Source organism: Rhinatrema bivittatum, chromosome 6 (assembly GCF_901001135.1).
Source record: "Rhinatrema bivittatum chromosome 6, aRhiBiv1.1, whole genome shotgun sequence".
Lineage (NCBI taxonomy): Eukaryota > Metazoa > Chordata > Amphibia > Gymnophiona > Rhinatrematidae > Rhinatrema > Rhinatrema bivittatum.
The window spans coordinates 267784921-267811129 of record NC_042620.1 but is presented as its reverse complement, the minus strand read 5'-3'; positions in this window follow the sequence as shown (position 1 = coordinate 267811129).

Below are 26209 nucleotides of genomic sequence, written 5' to 3'. Positions count from 1 at the left end.
GGTTTCCATATTTTAACTCCCGATCTTTCCGAAAATGCTGTAAAATAATCATTTTGTTGACATAATTCAGAAATCGGGCTATAATCACCCTCGGCCTGGTCGTTGCTCCATCCACACTTTTTGGGCCCAGCCGATGAGCGCGTTCCATAAGCCCTCCTGGTGTGGTCTGCAATGCCGGGATTAGAGAGGTCAGCCACGTCTCCAGAGTATTCATAATTTCAGCATCTGCGATCGATTCGGGGAAACCAACGAACCTCAGGTTATTTCATCGCGCCCTGTTTTCTAATTCGTCGAGCTTGTCCCCTTGTTGTTTATTGGACTTTTCCAAAGTTAGAATTTTGCGTTCCAGGGCCCCTACATCGTCCTCTAAAAGGGACACACGCCCTTCGACTCGTTCCACACGATTTTCCGTTTCAACTAATGTAGAACGTACTTCTGTAATCTGCTCCGCAATTTGGTGAAGTCTTGCATCAAGAGCCAGAACCACCACCTGAGATATACGTTCTTCAAGCGAATCTTCCGTCGAATTATCAGGTACTTCAGGAGAAACCGGCGCCATCTTGGTATCAGGTTGTTTGGCTTTCTCCTTCTCTTTTCGCTGTATTTTGGTCGCCATATCGCTGCTATTCGCTTCAAAATGCGATTTTGTGGAGGGTGGGCACCGTATGAGATTAAAAGTGAGATAAAAAAACGAAAGTTTCGGTCACCCACCCGCTTTGAAAAGATGAGACGGCTGGAGCTCGGTCAGTGCACGTCCTGCCGAGTTCACCACATCACGTGACCCCAGAGATTGCTTTTAAAAGGAGAGAGGAAAATTAACTCACCCTCTATAAAGGATTAGTATCGAGCCATGTCTTCGGATTGAGATGGAATTGCTGCTAGCTAAATGTAAAGAAAACTATTCTAAGGTGCAAAAAGAATGGGAGCAGGTTTAAGGGATTGAAAGATTTCACTATTAATGTGTAGTATAAACATTTACATTTTTTTTTTTTATTTAGGATGGTATAGCTCTATAGAATCTCACACGAGCTGGGGAGGCAGGTTAGATTATGCAAACATAACTTCCACTGATGATAATCTGAACTGGTAATGCTGTGGATAGTGGGCTTTTAGGATAATGCAGAAACAAATACCTCATCTCGTGGCTTTTGAAAAGTCTCTGGATTCTATCTGGTGGATTCCCATCATGAAAGAAGCATATTTTCCACCTCAGTAGAAAGGCCTTATTAGTCTTTTGAATACCCTAGAGAAGAGGATTCCACTAAGGAACTTCCTCCACTTTAGAGTCTGTCAACCTAAGAGAAGTGACCACCGGAGAAATAAGGGAGGTGATTTAATTCTTGTAAAACAGATAACTATCATCAGTACCCTCTGAAGATAATTCACCATCCTCTAGAGCAGGGGTAGGCAATTCTGGTCTTTGAGGGCTGCAAAACGGTTGGGTTTTCAGGATATCCCTAATGAATGTGTATAAAATAGATTTGCATACTGCTGAAGCAGTGTGCATGCAAAGCTCAAACAGCAAAAAATTCTCCCCCTCACTCAAAAAAACAGTGGGTTAAGTCAGCAATTACCAATGAAAACTGTCCGGCACACTGTTAAACACTCTTTTTAAATTTTAAGAGAAAGGCAAAAAGTAGAGAGGTGGGCTGGGGGAGGGAGGAGAGAAAGGAGGAAAAGTTTTCTGCACAGAGGTTTTTCCAACCCTACCAAATCCCCTCTGGGGTGGAGTCTCCTGGAACGGCTCGCTGAACTGGTAACAAAAGCCAGCACCCTGGCCCACACGCCAGTTAAAAAAAAGCTCTAAATCAGGGTAGGCAACTTTGATCCTGGAGTGTCACAAACAGGTCTGGTTTTCAGGACATGATGAATATGTATGAGGCACCTTTGCATGCACTGCCTCCATTTTATTTAAATATATCTCAAGCATATTCATTATGAATATCCTGAAACCTGACCCTCTGTGGCACCTCAGGACCAGGGTTGCCAACCTCTGCTCAGGACCAGTGGATTATGCACTTCTACCAGCAGATGGAGATGGAGCAAACTGATGTATATATACCCCTGCAGTGGCATCAGCCTGCCAGTATTCTCTTCAAAAGCCAACTGTGGACAGACTAACAAAAACTTGATTAATAACAAATAACCATTTCAGTACTCAACCAACAGGAAACACTGAACTCAGGCAAATAATGTATGACTACTAATCTAGGGACTGGATGAACACTTACCAATAATCCCTGGAACACATAGCCACACAGGAGGACCATAACACAATCCTTCAGCAGCGAAGGGCAGGAAGCTGAGTCTACACTAAGGAAAATTAAATTATCAGGTAAGTAGTAATTTCTCCTTTCCTAGCTTGCAGACAGATGGACTCAGGACCAGTGGGATGTACCCAAGCTACTCCCGAGTAGTGTGGGTGGCTGCCCGCAGCCCAGTCAAAATGCACATGCAAAGGCTGCATCCTCCTAGGCTTGCACATCCAGAGGATAATACATGGAAAAGGTATGTAAGGAGGACCAGGTCGCAACTCGGCAAATGTTAATGGGGACAATCTAACCGCTGTCCATGACACTACCTGAGCCCTAGTGGAATGTGCCCTAATTTGACTAGGCAACGACTTTTCAGCGGCCACATACGCGGCCGTGATTACTTCCTTAATCCAGTGAACTATTGTAGCTCGTGAAGCTGGCTCACCCTATTTACCTCCACCATGAAGGAAAAACAGGTGATTTGTCTTTCAGAAAGGTTTAGAAACCTCCACATAAGTTATAACATGTCTCTTGACATCCAAGGGCACAACAGGCGATATTCCTCCATTTCCTTATCCAGATGGTAGGGAAATGGATTGATTCAAGTGAAAATCTGAAACCACTTTAGGCAAGAGGGAATGAACAGTACGCAGCTGTATTGCCTCTGGAGTCACTCAAAGGAACAAGACAAGGCCTGCAGCTCGGAAATACGATGTGCAGAACATATTGCCACCAGAAACACTGTTTTCAAGGTCAGTAACTGCAAGGAAAGGCAAAGCAGTGGACGAAATGTAGGGCCCACCAAGAAATCCGACACCAGATTAAGACTCCACAAAGGAACTGGTAACCACAAGGGAGGACGAAGATGCTTTAGTCCTCTCAAGAAACGGGTCACATCTGGATGAGCCAACAAGGGTCCATCATTCACCTGGCCCCTGAAACAGGCAAGAGAAGCTACCTGTACCTTCAAGGAATTAAGGGCCAACCCTTTATTCAATCCATCCTGCAAACATTTCAAAATGAGTGGTATCTTAACTGATCAAGGAAACACTCCTTGATCTTCACACCAAGCAAACACTCTCCAAACCTGCACATAGCCTAAGGAAGTTTAGTTTAGTTTATTAACATTTCTTGATTGCTTAATGCATATTCTCTAAACCAGCGATTCTCAGTTGGTGTGTTGCAACACACCAGTGTGTCACCAAGCACCGGCAGGTGTGTCGCGGCTCCCAGTGTCCCACTGCCCAGTTGTGCTTCCCTTATCCCTTTTTCCAGGACCCCCCCCCCAATGGGCCAATGGGAAGCCTCCTCCCTTGTGCCTGGCCCCGCTGGCCAATCAGAAGCCTCCTCCTTCTTCCTAGAAGGGAGGAAGCCTCCGATTGGCTGGTGGGGCAGGAAGAAGGGGCATCCCATAGCTAGGGGGTGGGGTGGTTTGAGGGGTCTGGGAAGATTGGTGGTGAAGAAGCCCAAGCCGGCCGCACTTAAATTAAACATGGCGGTGAGCTGCAAAGAGAAGAGACCAGCCGTGCCAGGATTTCCCTCTTCTAAAGAGGTAGAGAGCCACGATAGAGTAGGGATTCTACAACATGGCAGTGAGCCTCAAGCACAAATAGGCCGGTTACTCCCGGGATTCCTCCCCCCACAATGCAACTGTGAGCACGGCAGAGCCACAATTAAAAGAAAATTGGCACTCAGCCATGCTGGTTACAGATGGAGCCATTAGAGCTCCTAGCAGCCATAAAAGCAGGCAGATGGGGGCTGTGGGAGCCTGGAGATTGGATGGAGTTAAATTGTTTTCTGAATTATTATAAATGATTTCATTTCTCACCCGGGGGCAATCCCAAACATAGATAAGGAATAAAATTAAACAAAACTCTTCATCTTGGTCCCTAACATGCCTATATTGCAATTATGTTGCACTTCCCTTTATTTCAATAACTGTAAAACTTAGTTTGCACTGTGCACAGAAGTCGCATTATTATCCACCCGAGCAATAATGTTCTGAACTGATATGTTACCTGGGATGATTTGTGCAATATAGTTTGCACTGTGCACAGATATCCTGGCAGCCAGAAGCTCTCATTTACGCCCTAGGCACCCATTCTACCACCCACACAAGCTCTCACACACCCAGGCCCCCATTCTACCACACACACACAAGCTCTCACTCACGCACCAAGGCACCCATTCTACCACAGACACAAGCTCTCTCTCATGCACCCAGTCACTCATTCTACCACACACACAAGCTCTCATGCACCCAGGCCCCCATTCTACCACACACACAAGCTCTCACACACCCAGGCCCCCATTCTACCACACACACAAGCTCTCACTCACGCACCAAGGCACCCATTCTACCACACACACAAGCTCTCTCTCATGCACCCAGTCACTCATTCTACCACACACACAAGCTCTCATGCACCCAGGCACCCATTCTACCACACACACATGCTCTCACTCACGCACCAAGGCACCCATTCTACCACACACACAAGCTCTCACTCACGCACCAAGGCACGCATTCTACCACACACACTACCCAAGCCCTCACCCCATCTGGGCTGAACTGGGACAAAAGAACTGAGACCTACCGAAAGGCCAAGTCCTCTGAAAGGTCACTCTTCTATAGGGTTGAAAACGCTTGGATCCCCTAGCACGACCCCTCACGCTAAAGGAGTGCAGTATCTGCTTCTTATCCTCCAGCAACTAAGGAACCGGTGATTCACCCCACTTACTGGCTAGTTTCTCCAACTCGCTTCCAAACAGGAGTGAGCCTTCAAAGAGCAATTTCATATGGTTTCTGCCATAACTGACTCCTGGCCGTTATTATAGAAGCCACCCCTCTGGCTGAGGTGCGGACAAAATCGCAGCCCACATCTGCCAAAAAGGCGGCTGCTGGTTCCATAACTGTTCTGGAATTCATTTCAGAGTCATTGACCTCCTGAGAGAGAAATAAACAAGAGCAAGCCACCAAGGAACAACAAGAATCTGTCTGCAAAGTCATTGCCACTGCTTCAAATGCTTGTTTAAGGATGGACTCAATTCGTCTATCGTGTACATCCTTCAAGGCCGCTCCTCCCTCCACGAGGATAGTCATCCACTTGGAGACTGCACAGACCAACGCGTCCTCTTTTGAAAAACGCAGACGCTCTCTCACCACTGGATCCAAAGGGTATAGGCCTTCCAAAACCCAAGCCCCTTTCAAATTAGCCTCCAGGGCACTCTACTAAAGATCAATCAATTCTTGAATGGCCTCCATCACAGGGAAAAAGCAAGAGGATTTATGCAAGGAAACCAAAATGGGATTATTCTTTGGCTCAGAATTGGCATCCACCCCAGGTACTCTCCCAGCATTTTCAAAGTCTGGGAAATCAGAGCTGGCAGCTCATCTCTATGAAAAAATCACAACATCGTCCTATACAGTTCTAGCCCCGGAGGAATTTCCTTATTCTCCATCGAGTCTGGATCAGCTTCGTCATCTGTGCCATCCGGATCCTTATAGGGAAGGCCTACTGCTGATCTAGATGTACTTCGGCGCGTAACAGCAGTACTGGGCTGCAGTTCTGCCCTAACAGGATGGGGCTGGGCTGAGGACTGCGCCTGAAGAACATAAGAAATTGCCATACTGGGTTAGACCAAGGGTCCATCAAGCCCAGCATCCTGTTTCCAACAGTGGCCAATCCAGGCTACAAGTACCTGGCAAGTACCCAAGCACTAAGTAGATCCCATGCTACTGATGCCAGTAATAGCAGTGGCTATTCCCTAAGTCAACTTGATTAATAGCAGTTAATGGACTTCTCCAAGAATTTATCCAAACCTTTTTTAAACCCAGCTACACTAACTACTAACCATACCCTCTGGCAACAAATTCAAGCTTAATTGTGCATTAAGTCTAGAGGACGTGAAAGAAGAGTGGGTGGCTCGCGGGAATGACGGCTACTACCTGGAGATAATACCCTTATTCAATAAACATACACACGATTAATGTGACTCCAACATTACTCTAAGCTTCAACGGCAAGAGGAAATGTGGAAAAAAGGATTTGCATTCACAAAAAAGTAGGGAGTAGCTTGCTTGTTATGGTGGCTACTACCCCAAACCAAATAAGCCTGATACTTCACTTTCAATGCATATCCAGCATAGCTCTCTGCTTCAATGGCAGGGGAGAAAGTCTGATACCTCACTTTCAATACATATCCAGCATAGCTCTCTGCTTCAACGGCAGGGGAGAAAGACTGATACTTCTCGCAATCCAGCATAGCTCTCTGCTTCAACGGCAGGGATGAAAGTCTGATACTTCACTTTCAATGCATATCCAGCATAGCTCTCTGCTTCAATGGCAGGGGAGAAAGACTGATACTTCACGCATATCCAGCATAGCTCTCTGTTTCAATGGCAGGGGTGAAAGTCTGATACTTCACATTCAATGCATATCCAGCATAACTCTCTGCTTCAACGGCAGGGGGAATGAAGAAATGTGGATCTATATACAGACAACAACCAACAAGGACTGAATTATTTAGTCTGGGTGGGCAGGTGGGCGTGGGTGCTTATTGCGGCGGTTGCTACTCTAACTAATTGGGCTAGATATTTCACTTAGATGCAGTTCCAACACTGATCTCTCATTAATGGTGGAGGTGGAAGGGTGGAGGTGGAAGGGAAATAGAACCAAAAGGTTACTAAGAGCCAAGAGTAACATAAGTATGAGAAAAAAAAAGTGCAAAACTTGCTGGGCAGACTGGATGGACCGTTTGGTCTTCTTCTGCCATCATTTCTATGTTTCTATCTTTCTATAAACGTGCTACTTGATAATTTCATGGAGTGACCCTTGAAAAAACTGTACCCAAGAAAAGGCAGAAGGATCCATACCAAAACCAGGAGGCACCTATGCTGTGCCCACCAAGCTACCTTCCCCTGCTGACGAACCAGTTAAGAAGGTTCCAATATCAGGCATCTCTCTTGAAACATCTTTACCTTCATCAGACTGGGAAGAACCAGGCTTAGTAAAATCAGAGGAAGATAATTCTTCCTGAGCCTCCAAACAGCACTGGCACAAGTAAGAGGGCATGTCAGGCTGAGATGCCCGAACATGACAGCCAGTGCACAGAGAAAGGCACTTAGGTTTCTAATCTATAGGCCCCAATATATATATATATATTTATTTTTTCTATACCGGTGTTCGATTTTACATATATTATTAAATATATTTATTTTTATGTATGGTCCAAAATTTTAGGCATCCCAAAACTATGTGCCGCAAGTCTAGGCATCCCAAACTTAAGCACACAAGTAGTGCGTCCAGTTTGTGTGTGCAGGTAAACATACATCCAACCCAGACACCACTGTGACCTGGATGTCCAAACCGATGCCCGACTAAGCATCCAAAAACTGGATGCACTGACCGAACCAATGTCCTTTAGAGGGCAGCCGTACACTCAGGCAAAGGCATGTCCACCGCAGCTTATCACACGGAGCACAGAGAAAAGCCTCAGAGCGGGGCCTAGCTGATAAAGGCTCCTGAACCTGCCAGGATACCGATGTCCCCGACCTCCCCCGGACTGGGGCAAACGTTGGAACGGCGCCCCGAGCACAGAGACTGGGTAAGGAGGAAGGCCTACACAAAACTCTACTTCTCTGTGTCTGTTTTTTTTTTTAACCTTATCTGAGCTCAGCCCTTCCTGGCCAAGTACAGAGACAGTCTCCGGCTGCGGGGGGAGAGAGTATATGCCGTCACTGACGTGCTCTGCTTCCTGTACCTGCTGCCTTTCAGCTGTACAATCAGCTAAGTCCCTGCCAGCTGAAACCAGCTACCGGACTAAGGCACTCATCTGAGGGACCACAGAAATCACCTCAGGAATTCTCAACTGGGGGAGGGACCAATTGGTATCACCACAGGAGAACGGGACTAGATCAAATTTTCCTTTTATTTCTCCTTCTACAATTTGAAGCAGTCCCCACTAGGGAGATACACATCCAACATCTGCTGGAGACAGAGAATAATGGCAGGCTGTCATCACTGCAGGGGAATATATACTGTGATGTCAGTTTGCTCTGTCTCCATGTGCTGGTAGAGGTGCATAACCCACTGGTCCTGAGTCCATCTGTCTACATGCTAGGAAAAAATAAATAACTAGGCTCACTGGGGACTGGGGTGGAAGTTTGGGTATCTTCAGCAAGAGATGGCCACAAAAACAGAATTGACAGCACTGGACAGAGGGCACACCTTTTCCTGTGATATTGTCACTAGATGTTAATAGAGGTGTGCAGGGGTAAAACATGTTTCATTTTTGAGGGGTTTTTTTTCCCATGAACTTCTTTTCTGTTAATGTTTATTTCGTTTCCTTAGTTTTAAAAAATGAAATAAACATTTTAAAAAAATGCAAATAAACAAAAATGGAAACAAAAAGAAACAGAGCTTCCCGTCCCCATCACCCATCCCTCCCACCTGGAAAAATGCCGGTGCCAGATATCCTCCCTAGCCCCCACTTACCCGATCCAGTGGGATCTGCTGGTAAGGCCTCGGCCTTGCGTAGGCCTGGGCTGCGGTAGGTTGCTATTACCTCGATCTAGGCCAGATGCAAAGTCCAAGCTTGGAGGCCTGGTCCTGATGCCTCAATTGGCCCAGTCTGTAGGTCAGGTCCCAATGCCTGGGTCTCGGCTAGGCACAGGCCTCACACTGGAACCTGGCCTTGAGGTGGGTCCTGATTGTCCATTGTGAGATTGATGCCTTTTCAGGCCTTCCAATAAATTTATTTTTTTTGTTGTTTTTTTTAATTGAGATTTCTGGTGTTGATTGTTATTTGTTCTGTGTAGGTAGCTGAGGCCTTCCCTTGGGCTTACGAGCTAATAAGTCCTTCTTCCCAGGTTTGTGTGTGGTGTCTACTGTTTAGCCGGCTAACCATCCCTGTTCTGCTGCTGAACATCTTCTTTTGATCTGCATGCCATCATTGCCAATGCCTGTCTCCTCATCACCTGGGGTAGCCTTCTGCCAGCTCCGCCTTCTGCACCTAGAAGACTTCCCTAGTGTGGAAATTTAAGTGACAACAGCCTCTTCCCTTTTATAGCAGTGTCAATCACACTTTTCTGTGGGTAGCCAAGTTGGACAAAGTGTCTTTCTCCTTCTAATATGAAGTCCTGAGATGGACTGCAAAAGTTGTTGTACATTAAAAAATAGCATGCAACTTTTGTGATATGTTGTGTCACTCATCTGCATAATACATTAACATACAGAGGTATGTCAGCCCAAAGTTACACAGCATAAATGGTTTAGGGGCCAATTTTCAAAGGGTTTAAGTATTTAACTTTGGAAGTTAAAGGCCTAAATTGGCCCCTTTGAACAAATTCTTGGGCTGAGCACCTAACTTTAGGATCCTAAAAAGGGAGCAGATATGGGGTGGAGTTAAGACAGATAAAGAAATTAGACACTTAGCACTGATTTTGGCCCATAACTTTAATCCCTAACTCTAGGTAAATAAATGACATCACTAAATTTAGGACTTAAATTTTAAGGGAATGATATTCTGCTACTATACGGATGCACAGATTAGCCAGATAAATTTATCCAGCTAACTTTAGAGCAGCCAAATGGCAGCCTGAGACTTATCCGGCTAATTAAGCTAGGATAAAGCTGAATACTGGCATTTATTCAGCTAAGTTAGATGTGTGCTTCTGACCTTCACATAACCAGCTGATGTGCCCGGCTATTCAAATGGCATCACTTAGCCAGCTAAGTTCAAAATTATCTGGCTAAATGGCTTTGAATATCAGGCCCTTGATACCTAAATTTAGAAGAATTTTCAGCTGAAAATTAAGGTCCCTAAATTTGGCTGAAAATCCACCTAACCTTTTTTTACTTAAAATTTAGGTAGGTAATTTAGGGCTGAGGGGTCATTTTAATTTTAACCGGTTAACTTTGGGGTTAATATTCAAATAATTTATGTAGTTAAGATCAGTTTTGAACCAAATAATCTAGCTGGTTAGCTGTGTCTAAATATCCAAAGTAAACTAGTTAAAATTGACCCCTATAGAAACATGGCAGTGATTTATGCTGGCATAAATAGATGTTTATGTGTGCCTGTTAATGAACTTTAGTGAAGCAACCCTTTTCTTAGCATTCAGACAGGTTAATCCACACCACTGGGGTTATGCACCTCTACCAGCAGATGGAGATGGAGCAAAGCTGAGGTCACAGTATATATACCCCTACACTGACAGCCCGCTAGTATTCTCTGTCTCCAGCAGATGGTGGAAGTGCATCTCCCTACTGGGGATTGCTTTAAAAAAAACAAAACAAAATGAGAAAAGAAGAAGGAAGGTAATTCACTTTGCTTTCCTCTAGTGATACTTTATGGTCCCTCCTTCAGTCAAGTTTTCCTGAGGTGATATCTGCAGATCCCTCCCTCAGTAGCGTGCCTTGGTCCGGTAGCTGGTTTTCTGGCGTGGATTTATCTGTAGAGAGAGAAACAACTGAGAGGCTAGCGGGTGTAGGAAGCCGATCGTGGCAGTGAAGGCCTTTGCCCTCTCCCCATGCAGCTGGAGACCAACTCTGTACTTGGCTGAGATGGGCTGAGCTCATGTAAAGAGTAAAAAAAAAAGAGAGAAAAGGAATGAGGGTTTCCATTCGCCTTCTTGACTCCGGGGCTCAGCATGCTGATCTGACATCCATTCACACTTCTGAGGGAGCTTTGGGAGTTGTGGCAGCTTGGTGGATTGAGCAACCTTTTGGCTAGATTCCGCTGTCAGACTTTGCTTAGATGCTACGTGGTAGGCCGCAGCAGCGTTCACGCATTTTTCTATGTACAAGTCTGCCGCGAAAGAGTGTCTGATGTCAGTTCACGTTTGTGGGCTCAGGTGTGCGCCTACCTGGACTGCGTATTGTATGCCTATATTGTGGTTGCTTATTGGACAGACCTTGTTTTTGGGTGCTATGTTCATGCTCGCTTGTGTGGGCACACGGCTGGCCGCATAATTGTCGGGTGGTTTGGTAGCATGCTGCTAGCGGGTGTTTACCTTTGTGCTGCTTGCCATATTCAGGCACCTTAGCTTGGCATCCCCCTAACTTGTGTCAGTGCTAGTTGGAGGCTCTGGGAGAGTTATCTCCGGCTGCTTTTACTGACCCCATCCTTCCTAGCATGATGCGGGAATGGGGCTGTAGGGGGCCTGTCATAGGTTTGCCTGGTTTTGGGGCTCCTCTAACTGGTTCATCAGCGGGGGAAGGCTACTCCATGGGCGCAGGACCAACGCCCCCTGGTTCTGGTATGGACTGCGGTGGCGTTCGCGCACGTTTCTATACACAAGTCTGACGGAAAACAGCTTGGCGGGTTGAGCAGCCTTTGACTAGGCCGTGCTCTCAGGATTTGTTCAGCCACCAATATGGTAGGCCTAAGAGTTCAGGATCACAGACTGGTGCCACAGGTAAGCGTTGGAGTACATCTACACCTGCTGTGGGTGATGCTGATAGGGACCCAGGTGGCATGGATGATGAAGGCAATCCTTACTCCCTGGAGGATGGAAAATTCCTCAGGGGTTGGAGCCGTATGGAACAATGTGGCGTTTCTTTCATAGAGATGAGGTGCCAGCTCGGATCTCTCAGGCACTGAAGATGCTGGGGGTGCCGGGTTTTGATTCCATGTCTGAGCCAAACAAGAATGCCATTTAGATTCCTAACATAATGCAATATGGATGCAAGTCAAGAACTGATTGATCTTGAATGGGGCACCCCGGAAGCTAATTTTAAGGAAGGATGAGCCTTGGTAGCGCTATACTGTTATTATTTGTGATAATTGTGGGTGGATCCTTGGGCCGGTGGCAGATGACCACGCCCACGGGGGAAGATCCCGAGAGGGGCCACCGGTCAGGCTCAGAGTTGGGAGACAGACACACACAAGTTCTTTTATTAAACTGTTTCAGAGAACCACCAGAGGTGGCAGTAGTGAGCTGGAAGAGCCCGGCTGGGCTGTAGTCCCTCAGGCACTGGAACAGCGCGATCCCAGGATGGCTGAGCTGTAGAGAAGCTGAGATAGTGAGTAGGCAGAGTATGCAGAGTTCAGGAACAGAACCTTGATGGTAACACTCACACAATAGTCTCTTGGAACAGCCCAGGAGCTGGAATGAAGGAGGCCCTTGAGGAGCGAGTACCTGGTTCCAAGGAAAGCTCTGAGAGAGAGATGGTAACTCACTGGTGTTGTAGGCAGCAGTGAGTTCCTGGCAGAAGTTATATTCAGTAGCAGGTCCGGGAATGTGGGCCCTCGAGGAGCGAGTACCGGTTCCAGACTGCGACCTGAATGCAAGAGAGAGAGCGAAGCCTCCGAGGAGCGGGTACCCCTGGTAAAGTCCGAGGAGGCAGAGTAGCAAGGTAAGCGGAGAGCGAATCCCATCCGCAGCGATACCTGGAGGCAGCTAGGAAGGGCTTTGCTAACTCGAAAAGCTAGCAAAACAAGAGACCTTAAATATCTAGCGATGATGATGTCATCTCAGGGGGACGCCCCTGAGGTTCGCGCCACAGCTGGTACTTGAGTCGGGGCCGCACCACCGCACGCCCTTAGGCCTCAGGGGAACATGGCGGAAGGCAGCGTCTAGCTGGTTCGGGATGCCGGAGGAGGTCAGCAAAATGAAGCCGTGGCAGCCAAACTTCCATCAATCAAAGAGGGAGTCACCAAAGAGGTAAGGTGGGCGGAGTGGAGACGTTGGGCAGCGACGGTCGCAACATATACCCCCTGGATCTGGCAGAGAGAGAGCAGTTGCGATTTCTGAAAGTAGATGCACTGGTGTGTGCCATCACCAAGCAGCTAACTATCCCTGTGGAAGGGGGAGTGGCTTAAAGGAGGCGAAAGATAAGAGAATTGAGGCTATCCTTAAACAGGCCTTGAGGCGGTTGGAATGAATTGCAGATGGCCTCTTGCTTCTCCCTGGTGGATTGCTCTTGCTTGGTCTCTTCTCAGGAGGTTGATGAATCTGGTTTGAAGTTCAGGGCTATGCCCTATGGCCTCATCACCCTAGATGCGCCTGATCTCATCTGATCTTGGAAGCTAAGCAGGGTTGAGCGTCAGCTATGGCTGATGAATTGGTGCCAAGATAATTTCAAAGTCTATGCTTAAGGAATGGCCTTTTAAAAGATCACTGTGGTTTGAGAGCGAGTTAAAAAAAATGGCCAATAATTGGGGCGAGTCCCAGGTTCCTCAGTTACCAGAAGATTAAAAGCAGGTGCCATGCTCGTTCGGTGCGAGAGATTATGCTAGGGGTTTTTTAACACTTTCCTCCCTACAGAGGAACGACTTTTTGAGGGCTTGACCTTTGGGTAGGTCTCAGTCCTTTGTCACAGACAGCCCAGATGGGGCACGGACTCGCGTGGTGGTACCCCCTTGACCCCTCAATGAGGGTGTGCCGACCCACTCCTGGGAACAGGAGATAGGGGGTCATCTGTCTCTCCTTTTATAGAAGGTGGGTCGAGATCACATCAGACCAGTGGGTTCTGGAGGCGATAAGAGATGGCTATGCTCTGGAGTTTCTCAGTGTTCCTTGGGACATTTTCATGGTGACTCCCTGCAGCTCTCCACAGAAGAGATAGGCAGTGGAATATACATTTTCAAGACTTCTCAGTCTGCGGCCTGCGATCCCGGTGCCCATGTCACAAGAAAATACAGACTGATATTCCAATTATTGCATTGTACCTGGATCTCAAGGGAGTCGACCAGCTTTTGCAAGTGACTTGTTCCCACATGGAAACCTTACAATCGTTGATAATGACAGTATAGTCAGGAGAGTTTCTTAAGTCTCTGGATTGTCAGAGATTTATCTGCATATTCCCATCCAGCTGGAGCATCAATGGTTTTCTGCATTTCGCTGTTCCAGGGTGACATTATTAGTTTTTGAGCGCTATCCTTCAGTTTGGCCACTGCGTCCAGGACCTTCTCTAAGGTCATGGTGGTAGTAGCGGCAAAGTCCAGACTTGACGAGAAGCTGGGCGGAAGGACATTGGCACTATCTCTCAGGGCGCCCTACTCAGCCCACCTGCGGGACTGAGTCGCGGACCACCCTGTCCCACTGCGCGCCCTACACAGCCCAAGGAGGGTGGTCGCGGACCACGCTGAGAACGGGATGAGCGCAGGGAAGGATCCAGTTGAAGCAGAACTCCAACGACGGAGCCGGTGTCGTCCAAAGCTCCACCCACGGCTGGCAGGACATGACGGCTCAGGAGCACAGGACAACAGTCCACCTGCAGGCTAGTCTAATTTACACATGCTGACTTCAATGTAATTTACACATGCTGACTTCAATGTAAAACTTATTACTTTGTTTTTGTTCAATGTAAAACTTCTTTTATTCTGTTCTATGTAAACCGCTATTTGTAGCGATAGTTACTGTTCTTTGTGAACCGGGGTGATATGTATATTATACAGGAACCTCCGGTATATAAATTAATTTAAATAAAATAAATAAAATAGTCCATGCTTGGGCACACATCATCCGAGGGACCCTCGGCCAGACAGGTACCAGAAGGCTCAAGAGCGCTGAAGACGAAGACGCAGGAAGGGAACCAGGAACAACAGGAACAGAAGATCAAGATGAGACATGAGGACACCTGGACGGGGACCTCAGGCAAGACATCAAGACATGGTACGAAGGCAGACGAGATGAGGAGCTCCACGAAGAACAGATGACCTTACAAGGCTCTGGCAGGAGGGAGCCTCCAGAGGGAAGTCACATCAATGCCAGGCCAGGAACAGACTGACGGGGCAGCCCTTTATAGGGCTAGAACAGGAAGTCCACTTAAAGGTGGGGCCAGCATACTTCCTGTGCCTGGCCCTTTAAATCTGGCACAGAGGCGCGGGCCAGCGCCTAAGAAGCAGCAGGAGCAGGGCTGTGCAGGACCGTGGACAGTGGCCTGCACAGCGTCATCGCGTAAGACGTTGAAGGAAGCAGGACTGAGCCTGGACGTAGGCTCCGATGTTGACAGCAGCTCCAGCCGCTGCAGGAGGCCCCGGGGGCAGCTCCAGCCACCACTCGAGCCGGGGGATGCGGCCTTAGCACCGCAAAGAAGCTGGTGACGTCGTGGGCGGTCCCAGCCCCGAAAGCAGGTGCAGGAAGGCCACGGCTCCGACCGCGGAGCAGAGGAGGAACCAGGGCGGCCTCCGGGCCGCAGGGGCAGGCAAGACTGCGGCTCCAGCCGCGTTAGAGGCCCGACGGCGGCGTCCTGCCGCATTGGGGGAAGACAGCACGGCATGGTGAGTGAATCTGCTCACAGGGAAACCTGCAGGCAGCAGTTCATAACATCGGTGTTCGTTTTTGACACAAAACAAGACAGGATGTTCCTGCCGGAGATCCTCATTCAGAAACTGATTGCACAGGTGAGTATTGAGAGAAACAATTCGCCCGGTGGTGTGGTCTTATCTATAGGTGTGTGGGTTGATGGCAGCCATCTTAGAGCTGGTTTTGTGGGCAAGGGTGCATATGTGTTCTCTTCAGCGCACACTGCTTGCACCTTGGAGTCCACAGTCTCAGGATTACTTGATATAACTTCAGTTACCAGTGGCGATCAATATCCATCTGCAGTGGTGGTTGCAATTGGATCATCTAATGAACAGCATTCCCCTACAAACACGGGACTGGCTACTACACGTGATGGATGCAAGCCTCCAGGGTTGGAGGGCTCACTGTCAGCAGTTGGCAGCGCATCAATCGATTGGCATGTCTACAATTCTTCGAACATTGTCAGGGTTGAGCAGTCCGAATGATGATGGATAATGTGACAACGGTGGCTCACATCAATCGTAAGGGAGCAGCCAAGATTCAGCAAGAGTTGTAGGAAATAGTCCAGCTCATGGAAAGGGCAGAAATACATCTTCAGGAGATTTCAGCCTCACACTTTGCAGAAAAAGACAATGTAAGAGCAGGCTCTCTCAGCAGACAGAGTCTGGATCCCGGAGAATGGGAATTGTACAATGAAGCGTTCCAGCTGGGACCTCCCGTTTCTAGGCTTGCTGGCGACATCACACAATGTGAAGCTTACTTGCTTCTTCAATCGCAGAAGAGATCTGAAGAAGTCAGGCATAAATGCCCTCCTGCAGGAGTGGCCAGGAGGCAAGATTCTATATGCCTTTTCCCCGTGGCCCATGTTGGGCAGAATGATTCAGAGGTTCAAGAGTCACACGGGGTTGGTACTTCTGGTGGTGCAGATCTGCATACCACAGGAGGCTGTGGTATGCAGATCTGCAGAGGGTTCTGGTAGAATATCCTCTCTAATAACCAGTCCATAGGGATCTGCTATGGCAGTGGCCTATTATTCTCGAAGATCTGACTTGATTTTTGTCTTATGCTGTGGCCCTTGAAAGGGATCAGTTGCTGCAGCATGGGTAGTCCGCTGCTATGATTTCCACCTTGCTTTGAGCAAAAAAAATGATTCACTTCCTTAGCCTATGCTCACATTTGAGGCTTGGTGTGAGGGACGAGAGGTTCATCCTCATTCGGTTAAAATCCTGCTTGGATTTTTGCAGGATGGGGAGTTTAAGGACTTGGCCCTTAATTCCTTGAAGGTACCGATGGCAGCTCTTGCCTGTTTTAGAGTTCATGTGAATGGTGAACCCTTGTCGGACCATCCAGTTGTGGCACGGTTCTTGAAAGGGTTGAAGCATCTTCATTTCCCCTTGCAGTTGCCAGTGCCCTTGTGGACTCATAATCTGGTTCTGGATTTCTGGTGGATCCCACCTTTCCATCACTAAGTAGTGTATATAGGCCTTAAGCCTGAATGTGTATTTCCTGATTCTGCTGGCAACATATTCCACAACCATGTGCTTTGGCAAAGCTCAATACCGGAAGATGGCAACACCCCAGAGACGGTACCTGATTGGACAATAAAGCTACGTTCATAATTGGATATTGACTGAAATTAATACACCCAGGATGTGCATCAATGTATTTCTATTGGACAGTGCAAAAAGTTTAAAAACTCCAGCCGAAGAGCTCCGCATCTGAGAAGCAAGCTGATGCCCAGTTGCCACTGATCTGCGTCTCCAGAGAAACAACGACTTCCTCTTTCCTTGTTCCTCTTTTTAAATTGTCTATATTGTCTTTGTATTGCTATCAATAAATTTGCCTTTTAGATCAAAAAGCTGTCTGAAGGTGCTTCCTGAATACCCGCAGAAAACATATGGTCCTTTGAGCCGGAAAACGGAAAGGAAAGCCTAACGCCTGATGCGGGTATCGCGGGCTAGCACACCTTCAGGGATACCTCATTGCCAGCATCGAAGGAAGTGAGGGTGCCATTGATCGGGAGTGGAAAACCGCCCTGAAGCATCCTGAATCTACTTTGAGATTTTTGAGACCTGAAGCACTTCAGTAACCACTTTGAGGAAGTAAGTCTTACTCTCAAAGAAAAGAAAAAAAAAACTGTTCATTAACTTTTATTATCTCTCCACCAATATCTCCTAGACCTTAGCGCGCACTGCTATCTGGCAGATCTTGTACAGTACCAATCAGTTACCCCAAGCTGAATACTGCGGCATAACTACCTGGGACTTTTTACCTGGAACCCCCGAGGGAACACGTACAGGGACGGAGTGTCAGGTGGACCCCGAAGCGGGATTACATGCCGCACAACACAAAAGAAGCCCTCAGATCAAGCATTCTACGGAGAAACATACGTGGAGCTGACTGGAGAGGTAAGTAAAAACTTGTCTTATACGAGTGAGTCATAGGTTTTTCCGTTAGTGTACTAATAAGTTCGAAAACAATTGGCAGACTTGACGCTGCCTTTTGGCCCTATCCCGGTTGTTTCGGCGGTAACGCACTGGAGCCCAAGTAATTTAAGTAGGAACAGGTAACCAGTCGAACGGAACGGAAAGGAGTAGATAGGTCTTCAGTACTCGTCTGTCTGCAGGCTATCTCTCCCTAGTCCCGCTGTGAATACCTTCGTGTTTGAAGAAGTACAGCACACCGGAAGCGTGAATTCACGGTACGGTGAAAACTACAATTAAGGTAAGGTTGAACCACTCTTTCTTATAAGAGAGTGGCTACACGAAAATCATTTTTAAATAATTATGTCGAAGTTTTGGTCTGCAATATTAAGAGGTCCCAAGATAGCAGGGGAGGTCTGTCCGTCATGTCCCCTGAGCAGAGTCATTGCTCTGCATAAGCCCAATGAGAAATTAATTCGCAAATGCCACTCTAAGTGGGTTGCGTGGGCAGCAAGGGATAGTTCCCTAGAATGGCCAATAGGGGGCTCCTTTGAACCGTCCACGCTCACACAGCTAATAGCCTATTTTAAGAACAGATATAGCAAACCAAGGGCAAGATACAATAAGAGGCTAGCGGACCATATACTAGTGTCCAGATGGTTCGCTATGACAGGAACATATTTAGTTGCTATTACTGGTGATAGAGAGGTGTCACCACCCCCATATGATTCACTATATGTTCCTGATTGTTTAGAGCCTGAAGAAACAGTGACTGCAGTGGGTAATTTACATACAGATCCTGCTGTACCTTCAGAAAGGGAAGGAGAACCCCAAGTAAGTCCCACAGTTCCCACAAGCACACCCCAACTCAGTACAGTTGAAATTGAAGATGACCTTTTTGAAGATGCTGTTCCTGCATTTGAGGAATACGGCATGTGGTTAGTAGACCCAGTAGAAAGCCCAGCAATTGTAGATGTGCACAATTCAGCAGACACTGGAATGCCAGTAGATTCTGCACTGAGTACTATTCTTGTGCCAGAAGATTTATCACCCCCTCGTCCACCATCTCCTCCCACACCTCTTCCCTCTCCTCCTCCTTCACCTCCTCCTACACCGCCACCTCCAGTATTATCACCACCTTCCGAGATTCCTGAACTGCCATTAATTCCTGAACCTTTTGACCTGTCACACACTCCCTGCCCCCGATCCATGCCTATTCTAATTGCAGATAGCGGCGAGGATACGGAAAGTAGTGAGGAAATTGAACTAGTCACTGTAGCTTCAGCTACTGCTGGTCCTCCAGCAGCCAAAATTGCTAAATTAGATCATTCAATTTTTTATGTCACTATTTGGATTGATTCATTTCATGGATGGACACTTGCCTTAAGCCCACAGAAGAGAGTCTGTCCTCTAGAAGGATCTTTGACTGCAATTGCTCTGAACACTGTTCGGAGTGCTGGAAGCCGTAACCACGCTTCCAAATGCATGACCAGATACATGACCTTGGGCCAGATAACATCACTACTGACATCGCAGTGGCATAATAAACAGAAACAGTGTCGGCGTGAAATAAATGATTTGGTGAGACAATATAATGGTCTGTTTCAAACCAGATTACGCCAAGTAATGGGGCAAGCAGAAAACATGTGGAAGAAGTGCCTTTCATGGGCCCTTGTATTCCGTTACAGGAAACCTGAGTTATTAGAGAGCATGTCCCCAGATAAAGTGAGTTCACACCTGTCAGAGAAGGTATCTGCGTATGTAGGACCTTACATTGCCACCTTAGTGAAGCTTGGACAGAACACAGTGTGAACTTAATATAAAACACAGTTTTAAATGGAACCACATTTAGTACGACCATCCTTTAGGATGATCTCCTTATTCTGAGCCTTATTTTTATAGCTATTGCTTGCTTTACTGCAATATTCATTTCAGGACCAAGAAACTAAGATAAGAATTTGCTTACCTAGGATATTTGCGTACATAAGACTAGTAAATCCTTGCCAGCCTTCCCGATGTCTGTCATGTAAGCCGGAGTGACACGCGTTGCATACAGGAACCCCCGGTATATAAAATCCTCCGGTATATAAAATCCAAAAATAGATATGTCTCTATAGACTTTGTCTGACTAATTACGTGCTGTCCCTACTACAGAAGACAGCAGCCGTGCACTGGGATCAGATGCATGTGGTCAGTCAGTTGTTATCTGATTGAGAACTTTTGTAGTGCCATCACAGATGTTAAACGCTCTAAAAGTAATAAGCTTGTGGACAGATATAACGGGTTGCTAGGCTTCCCATGTTAATGTATTTACTGGTCTTATTGTTCAAGCTATTAAGATTTATTTGTGTTACCATTTGCAGGTATATTTTTAGTATAAGCATTTTTAGTATAAGTAAGTTAATTTTTAAATGGTACCATATAGTTTTAAGTTTTAAGTGTAAGTTCCTCTTTTCAATATGAATGTATTTTTATTAAGGTGTTCACCAAGCGCATGCGATACCTTCCTCTTACAACATGTTATTTCCTTTCTGCTTTAAACTGTACATTTGTGGTATAAGAGGGATCAAGGGGGGGAGCGAGATACATCTCCCACCAAAATAAATCCCCTTTGCTCTCAACTTTACATACTGATTCTTTATTACGTTACTGACTTCACATTCCTTTAATACTGAACTTGAGTACTGACAAGAACATATATTAGTGTTAGAATTTAGAGTCTGAGCTGCTGAATTATGATTCTGAAAAGAGAATTATGAATTTGAAAGGACATTTTAACTAAAGAGTCAAACTGTATCTTTACAAAAAAAAGGGAAGTTGTCTCTTGCAAACCTGCAGAGTACAGCTTATCTGTTCTGCCAGCACTAGCTGTGCTACGAACGGAAGAAAAAAAAAAAAAAAGGAGAAATAGTTTCTAGTTTAAAATGTAGCATATTTAAGTATTAATTATTTGATATTTGAGTTCTAATTATTTTAATTATTTGATATGACACATTGACTATAAGCTCAGAACATTATTGATTAAATTTATTTAATATTATTGGTTGGAAATCTATATGTACAATATTTGTTAATTTGATATTTCAATTGTATGCTAGTATTTACTTTTCAGGTCTTCAAGGACTTCTACCTTTTCGATAGGACTTCTACCTTTTTGACAGAATTCTGAACTTTTATTTTTCATACACATTTTTGAATTTTTGATTTTTGATCCACTTTTCTTTTGATACATTTTTTGATATGACTTTTGAGCTCAAATTATATGTTATCTGTTGTTCGTCCTCTGTGATGAAGACAAGGAAAGTATATTTGTTGGATGGATGAGTGTATGTCAGTCCAGTGTGACATATGTTTAATGTAATGTCTGAAATATTTGTTATTTGTGGTTTAGCTTACCACAGATGACTTTTCTTTAAATGCTTAATTTGCTTTTATGCTACTTTACCATATTAGGTATCTGAAACTATTAAAGAAGCACATATCCTCATTAGGCCGTGATGAATGAAAAGTTGATACATCTCACTGAAAGCGTGAAAACAACATTTATGGGACTCACTCCATTCTTCCCATCCCTTCTGTGGAAGTCTCGGCCTTAACACAGAATTCATCTTCCACTCATCATTGAACTTTATTACTCTTGCTTGATTATATTTTGCCTTTATGTTGTTGTACTCTACATTAATGCAGTTCTCATGATTGTGTGAATCTTATTGCCCTGATCAGATTAGATCCATTTCCAATTATTGTCATCTCTTTACACAAAGACTAACTGTTATGCATTACACCACACTATGCTCTGTCGAATGCCAGTGATAATTGATTGCCATATACTCCAAGCCCATATGCCATTTTGCAAATGCCATGATTTGGATATCTACATACATCTACATACACCTACATGTTGCACACCACATTAATTTAAAATACTAAAGTTTTGCTGCTATTCCCAGTTCTCTCATATCCATTATATGATTAATTAAGATGATCATTCATCCCTAGGTCCCATAGATAACTGGTTTGACTTACCATCTATGATTTCATTATTGCTTTCCACGTTATATTCATCTCCAGTTGATATACTCTGCCCTTTTTAGTCCAGACTTGTTCAGACATCTGCGTGTCAGTGAAAGACCGGCGCAGTGTGCCGCAACATAGTTTGTCAGTTCAGCCTTCACACCGTTCTTGGGCAGCTCATGTGAATAGGCTGCACAGACCAGCTATAGCTATGCCCAAATTGAAGAGAACATGCATGGCTAGTGATTCTAGAGGTTTAATGTAGTTCCAAAATGTTTATATAGTTATTCTTGGTGATTGAAGACAGAATTATGACATTTATTTGATCTCCCTATTCTTAAACATCACATTTAGTAGAGTTTGCAGATACTATCCCATTGGTTACTGAGATTTCTTATACCTCATCCATATTGATGTCTCCTTCGACATCCTACTCCTAATTTAGATTTTAAGCATTTGTTTATATTCCCAAAATGTTCAAATGCATGGTAGGCTAAGACATAAGTAATAGTACTTCCAAGCATGGTTTTGCTTCTATTAATTAATTCTAACTATTGCTTCTGCTATGTCTCAAATACTCTCAAGTTACTCTCATTTCACCGCAGTTAGACAACGTCTAATGATGAACATCTCCTTCTGAAGCTAATCTCCTTCTGAAACTAATGAATGAGATTTTCCAAGGGAAAAGATTGCATTTCCACATAATTTGGTTTAATTGATGGGAAACACAGTTTAAAGTGGCTTACATTTCTAAAGTGAGTTTGCAATGGTTAATTGTGAGAATGAATGAAATTTGTTATTTTAATGGCCTACGACATCATCCTGCATTACTGTGAAGACAACTATGAACTCCTATACCATATTAAAGGAGGCCTTTCATTTATCAGCAGCAATGTTACCTCCTCAGGCTGTTATGCTTAACGATGACGGGTAAGCACCAGGTAGCAAATCATTAGGATTGCGTACCCTGGGCAACCTAAGACAGTGGCATTAACCCTGAGTAGAATGATGGATTATTGCTTCAACCATTCTAACCATTCATTTACAATCAATAATCAATCATTAAGTAGATCTATTGATTTATATGCTGCTAATAGGACCACATTACAGAATCTCGGATCAACTGGAAGGAGGCCAGAACAATACCTGAATGAAGAATGAATGTGAGATTGAATGACAATAAAACAAAGTACAAAATGAGTATGACTGAACAATTGTGATTGTGAGTGTGAGTTATATAAAAATAATGATTCAACACCATAAAGAATATGGAAGCCATTTTTAACAGTCCAAAGGGTGGGTCATACTAAATTGATGCTATGACTATTACAATCCAGGAAATACAATCTCAGCCTTTCATTAGTGAATCGTTCCCGAACGATTCAAGGGGGGGAATGTATATAGGCCTTAAGCCTGAATGTGTATTTCCTGATTCTGCTGGCAACATATTCCACAACCATGTGCTTTGGCAAAGCTCAATACCGGAAGATGGCAACACCCCAGAGACGGTACCTGATTGGACAATAAAGCTACGTTCATAATTGGATATTGACTGAAATTAATACACCCAGGATGTGCATCAATGTATTTCTATTGGACAGTGCAAAAAGTTTAAAAACTCCAGCCGAAGAGCTCCGCATCTGAGAAGCAAGCTGATGCCCAGTTGCCACTGATCTGCGTCTCCAGAGAAACAACGACTTCCTCTTTCCTTGTTCCTCTTTTTAAATTGTCTATATTGTCTTTGTATTGCTATCAATAAATTTGCCTTTTAGATCAAAAAGCTGTCTGAAGGTGCTTCCTGAATACCCGCAGAAAACAGTAGCCTCTCCTTGAGGTTAATTTTTAGAGGATGTTGTTCTGCACGTAGAGTTTCTGAACTGTGGGTTCTGATTTGCCAGGAACCATTTCTGCGAGTGACTCTGGGGGCGGTCCAGCCACGAATTGTTCTTTCTTTTTTGCCGTAGGTGGTCTCGGATTTTCATTTGAATCAATCAGTTCCCTGCTGACTCTGGACAGGAACAGAGATGTAGATGAATTTCCCCTTGTTATGGACCTTGGATGTCAAACTTCCAATATCATGAGGTATTGGAAGTTTCTAAACCTCTCAGGAAGATGGACCGGCTGTTTATACTCTATGGTGGGAGTAAACAGGGTGAGCCGGCGTCGCGTACTATGATAACCCATTGTATTAAGGAGGTTATCACAGCTGCATATGTGGAGCTCAGCAGCTGTTGCTTAGGCAGATTAGAGCTCATTCCACTAGGGCTCAGCCAGTGTCATGGATGGATTTTAGATGGCCGGCTCCTGTGGAGATTTGCCGAGCTGCGACATGGACTTTCTTATGCAACTTCCAGGCATTATCGCTTGGATGTGCAAGTCTGAGAGAACGCAACCTTCGCACGTATGGTGTTTATCAGACTGTGTGCAGCCTGTTCGGGAGTAGCTTTTTTAAATTCCACTGGTGTGGATTAACCTGTCAGAATGCTAAGAAAGGAGAAATTACTACTTACCTGATAATTTCCTTTTCTTAATGAAGGCAGGTTAATCCCCCTTCCCATCCTTGGCTGCAGGATGGTGGTGCTATTGTCCTTCTAGGTGGCTGTGTTTTCGGGGATTACTGGTAAGTGTCAGATCCAGTCCCTAGATTAGTAATATTACACTCCTTGTCTGACCTCAATGTTTTTCTGTTATCCACAGTTCTGTTATCCACAGTTGGCTTTTGCAGAGAATACCGGCTGGCTGATGTCAGTGCAGGGGTTTATATACCGTGACATCAGCTTTGCTCTGTCTCCATGTGCTGGTAGAGGGGCATAACCCACTGGTGTGGATTAACCTGTCTTCATTAAAAGAAAAAAAAAAGAATTTATCAGGTAAGTAGTAATTTCTCCTTAGGCTGGCCAATTTACTTCCTGTTAAAAATGCCATAAAATTACCCCATCTTCATGATCCCAGACTTTGTCTTCACAAATAAGGATTCTTTGTGCTTATTCCATACTTTCTTGAAGTCTGTTATTGATTTTGCCTCTACCACCTCCGCTGGGAGGCTGTTCCATGCAGCCATCACTCTTTCTGTGAAGAAATATTTTCTAATACTACTCCTGAGTATTCCCCCCCTCGAGTCTCATATCATGGCCTCTTGTTCTAGAGTTTCCTTCCCACTAAAATGTTTTTGTTTCTTGTGCATTATATATAATAGATTTCGGGAAGCCTTGCCTTAACAATCTACTAGATTTTTTTGAAGGTGTTAATGAACATTTGGATAAAGGTGAGCTGGCTGATATGCAGAATTTTTAAAGGTATTTGACAAAGTCCCTCATGAAAGACTCCTCAGGAAATTATATTAGACATCAGACATTCAGAGTAGTTAAATCACAAGCGGACTGTGATACATTACAGGACCTTGCAAGACTGGAAGATTGGGCATCTAAACAGCAGATGAAATTTAATGTGGACAAGTGCAAGGCATTGCATATAGGGAAAAATAACCCTTGCTGTATTTACACGATGTTAGGTTCCATATTAGGAGCTACCACCCAGGAAAAAGATCTAGGCATCATAATGGATAATACTTTGAAATTGTCGGCTCAGTGTGCTGCAGCCGTCAAAAAAGCAAACAGAATGTTAGGAATTATTAGGAAGGGAATGGTTAATAAAACGGAAAATGTCATAATGCCTCTATATCGCTCCATGGTGAGACCACACCTTGAATACTGTGTACAATTCTGGTCACCGTATCTCAAACAAAATATAGCTGCGATGGAGAAGGTACAGAGAAGGGCAACCAAAATGATAAAGGGGATGGAGCAGCTCCCCTATGAGGAAAGGCTGAAGAGGTTAGGGCTGTTCAGCTTGGAGAAGAGACGGCTGAGGGGGGATATGATAGAGTTCTTTAAAATCATGAGAGGTCTTGAATGAGTAGATGTGAATTGGTTATTTACACTTTCGGATAATAGAAAGACTAGTGGGCACTCCATGAAGTTATCAAGTAGCACATTTAAGACTAATTGGAGAAAATTCTTTTTCACTCAATGCACAATTAAGCTCTGGAATTTGTTGCCAGAGGATGTGGTTTGTGCAGTTAATGTAACTGGGTTTAAAAAAGGTTCGGATAAATTCTTGGAGGAGAAGTCCATTAACTGCTATTAATCAAGTTGACTTAGGGAATGGCCTCTATTACTGTCATCAGTAGCATGGGATCTTCTTGTTTGGATACTTGCCAGATTCTTGTGGCCTGGTTTGGCCTCTGTTGGAAACAGGATGCTG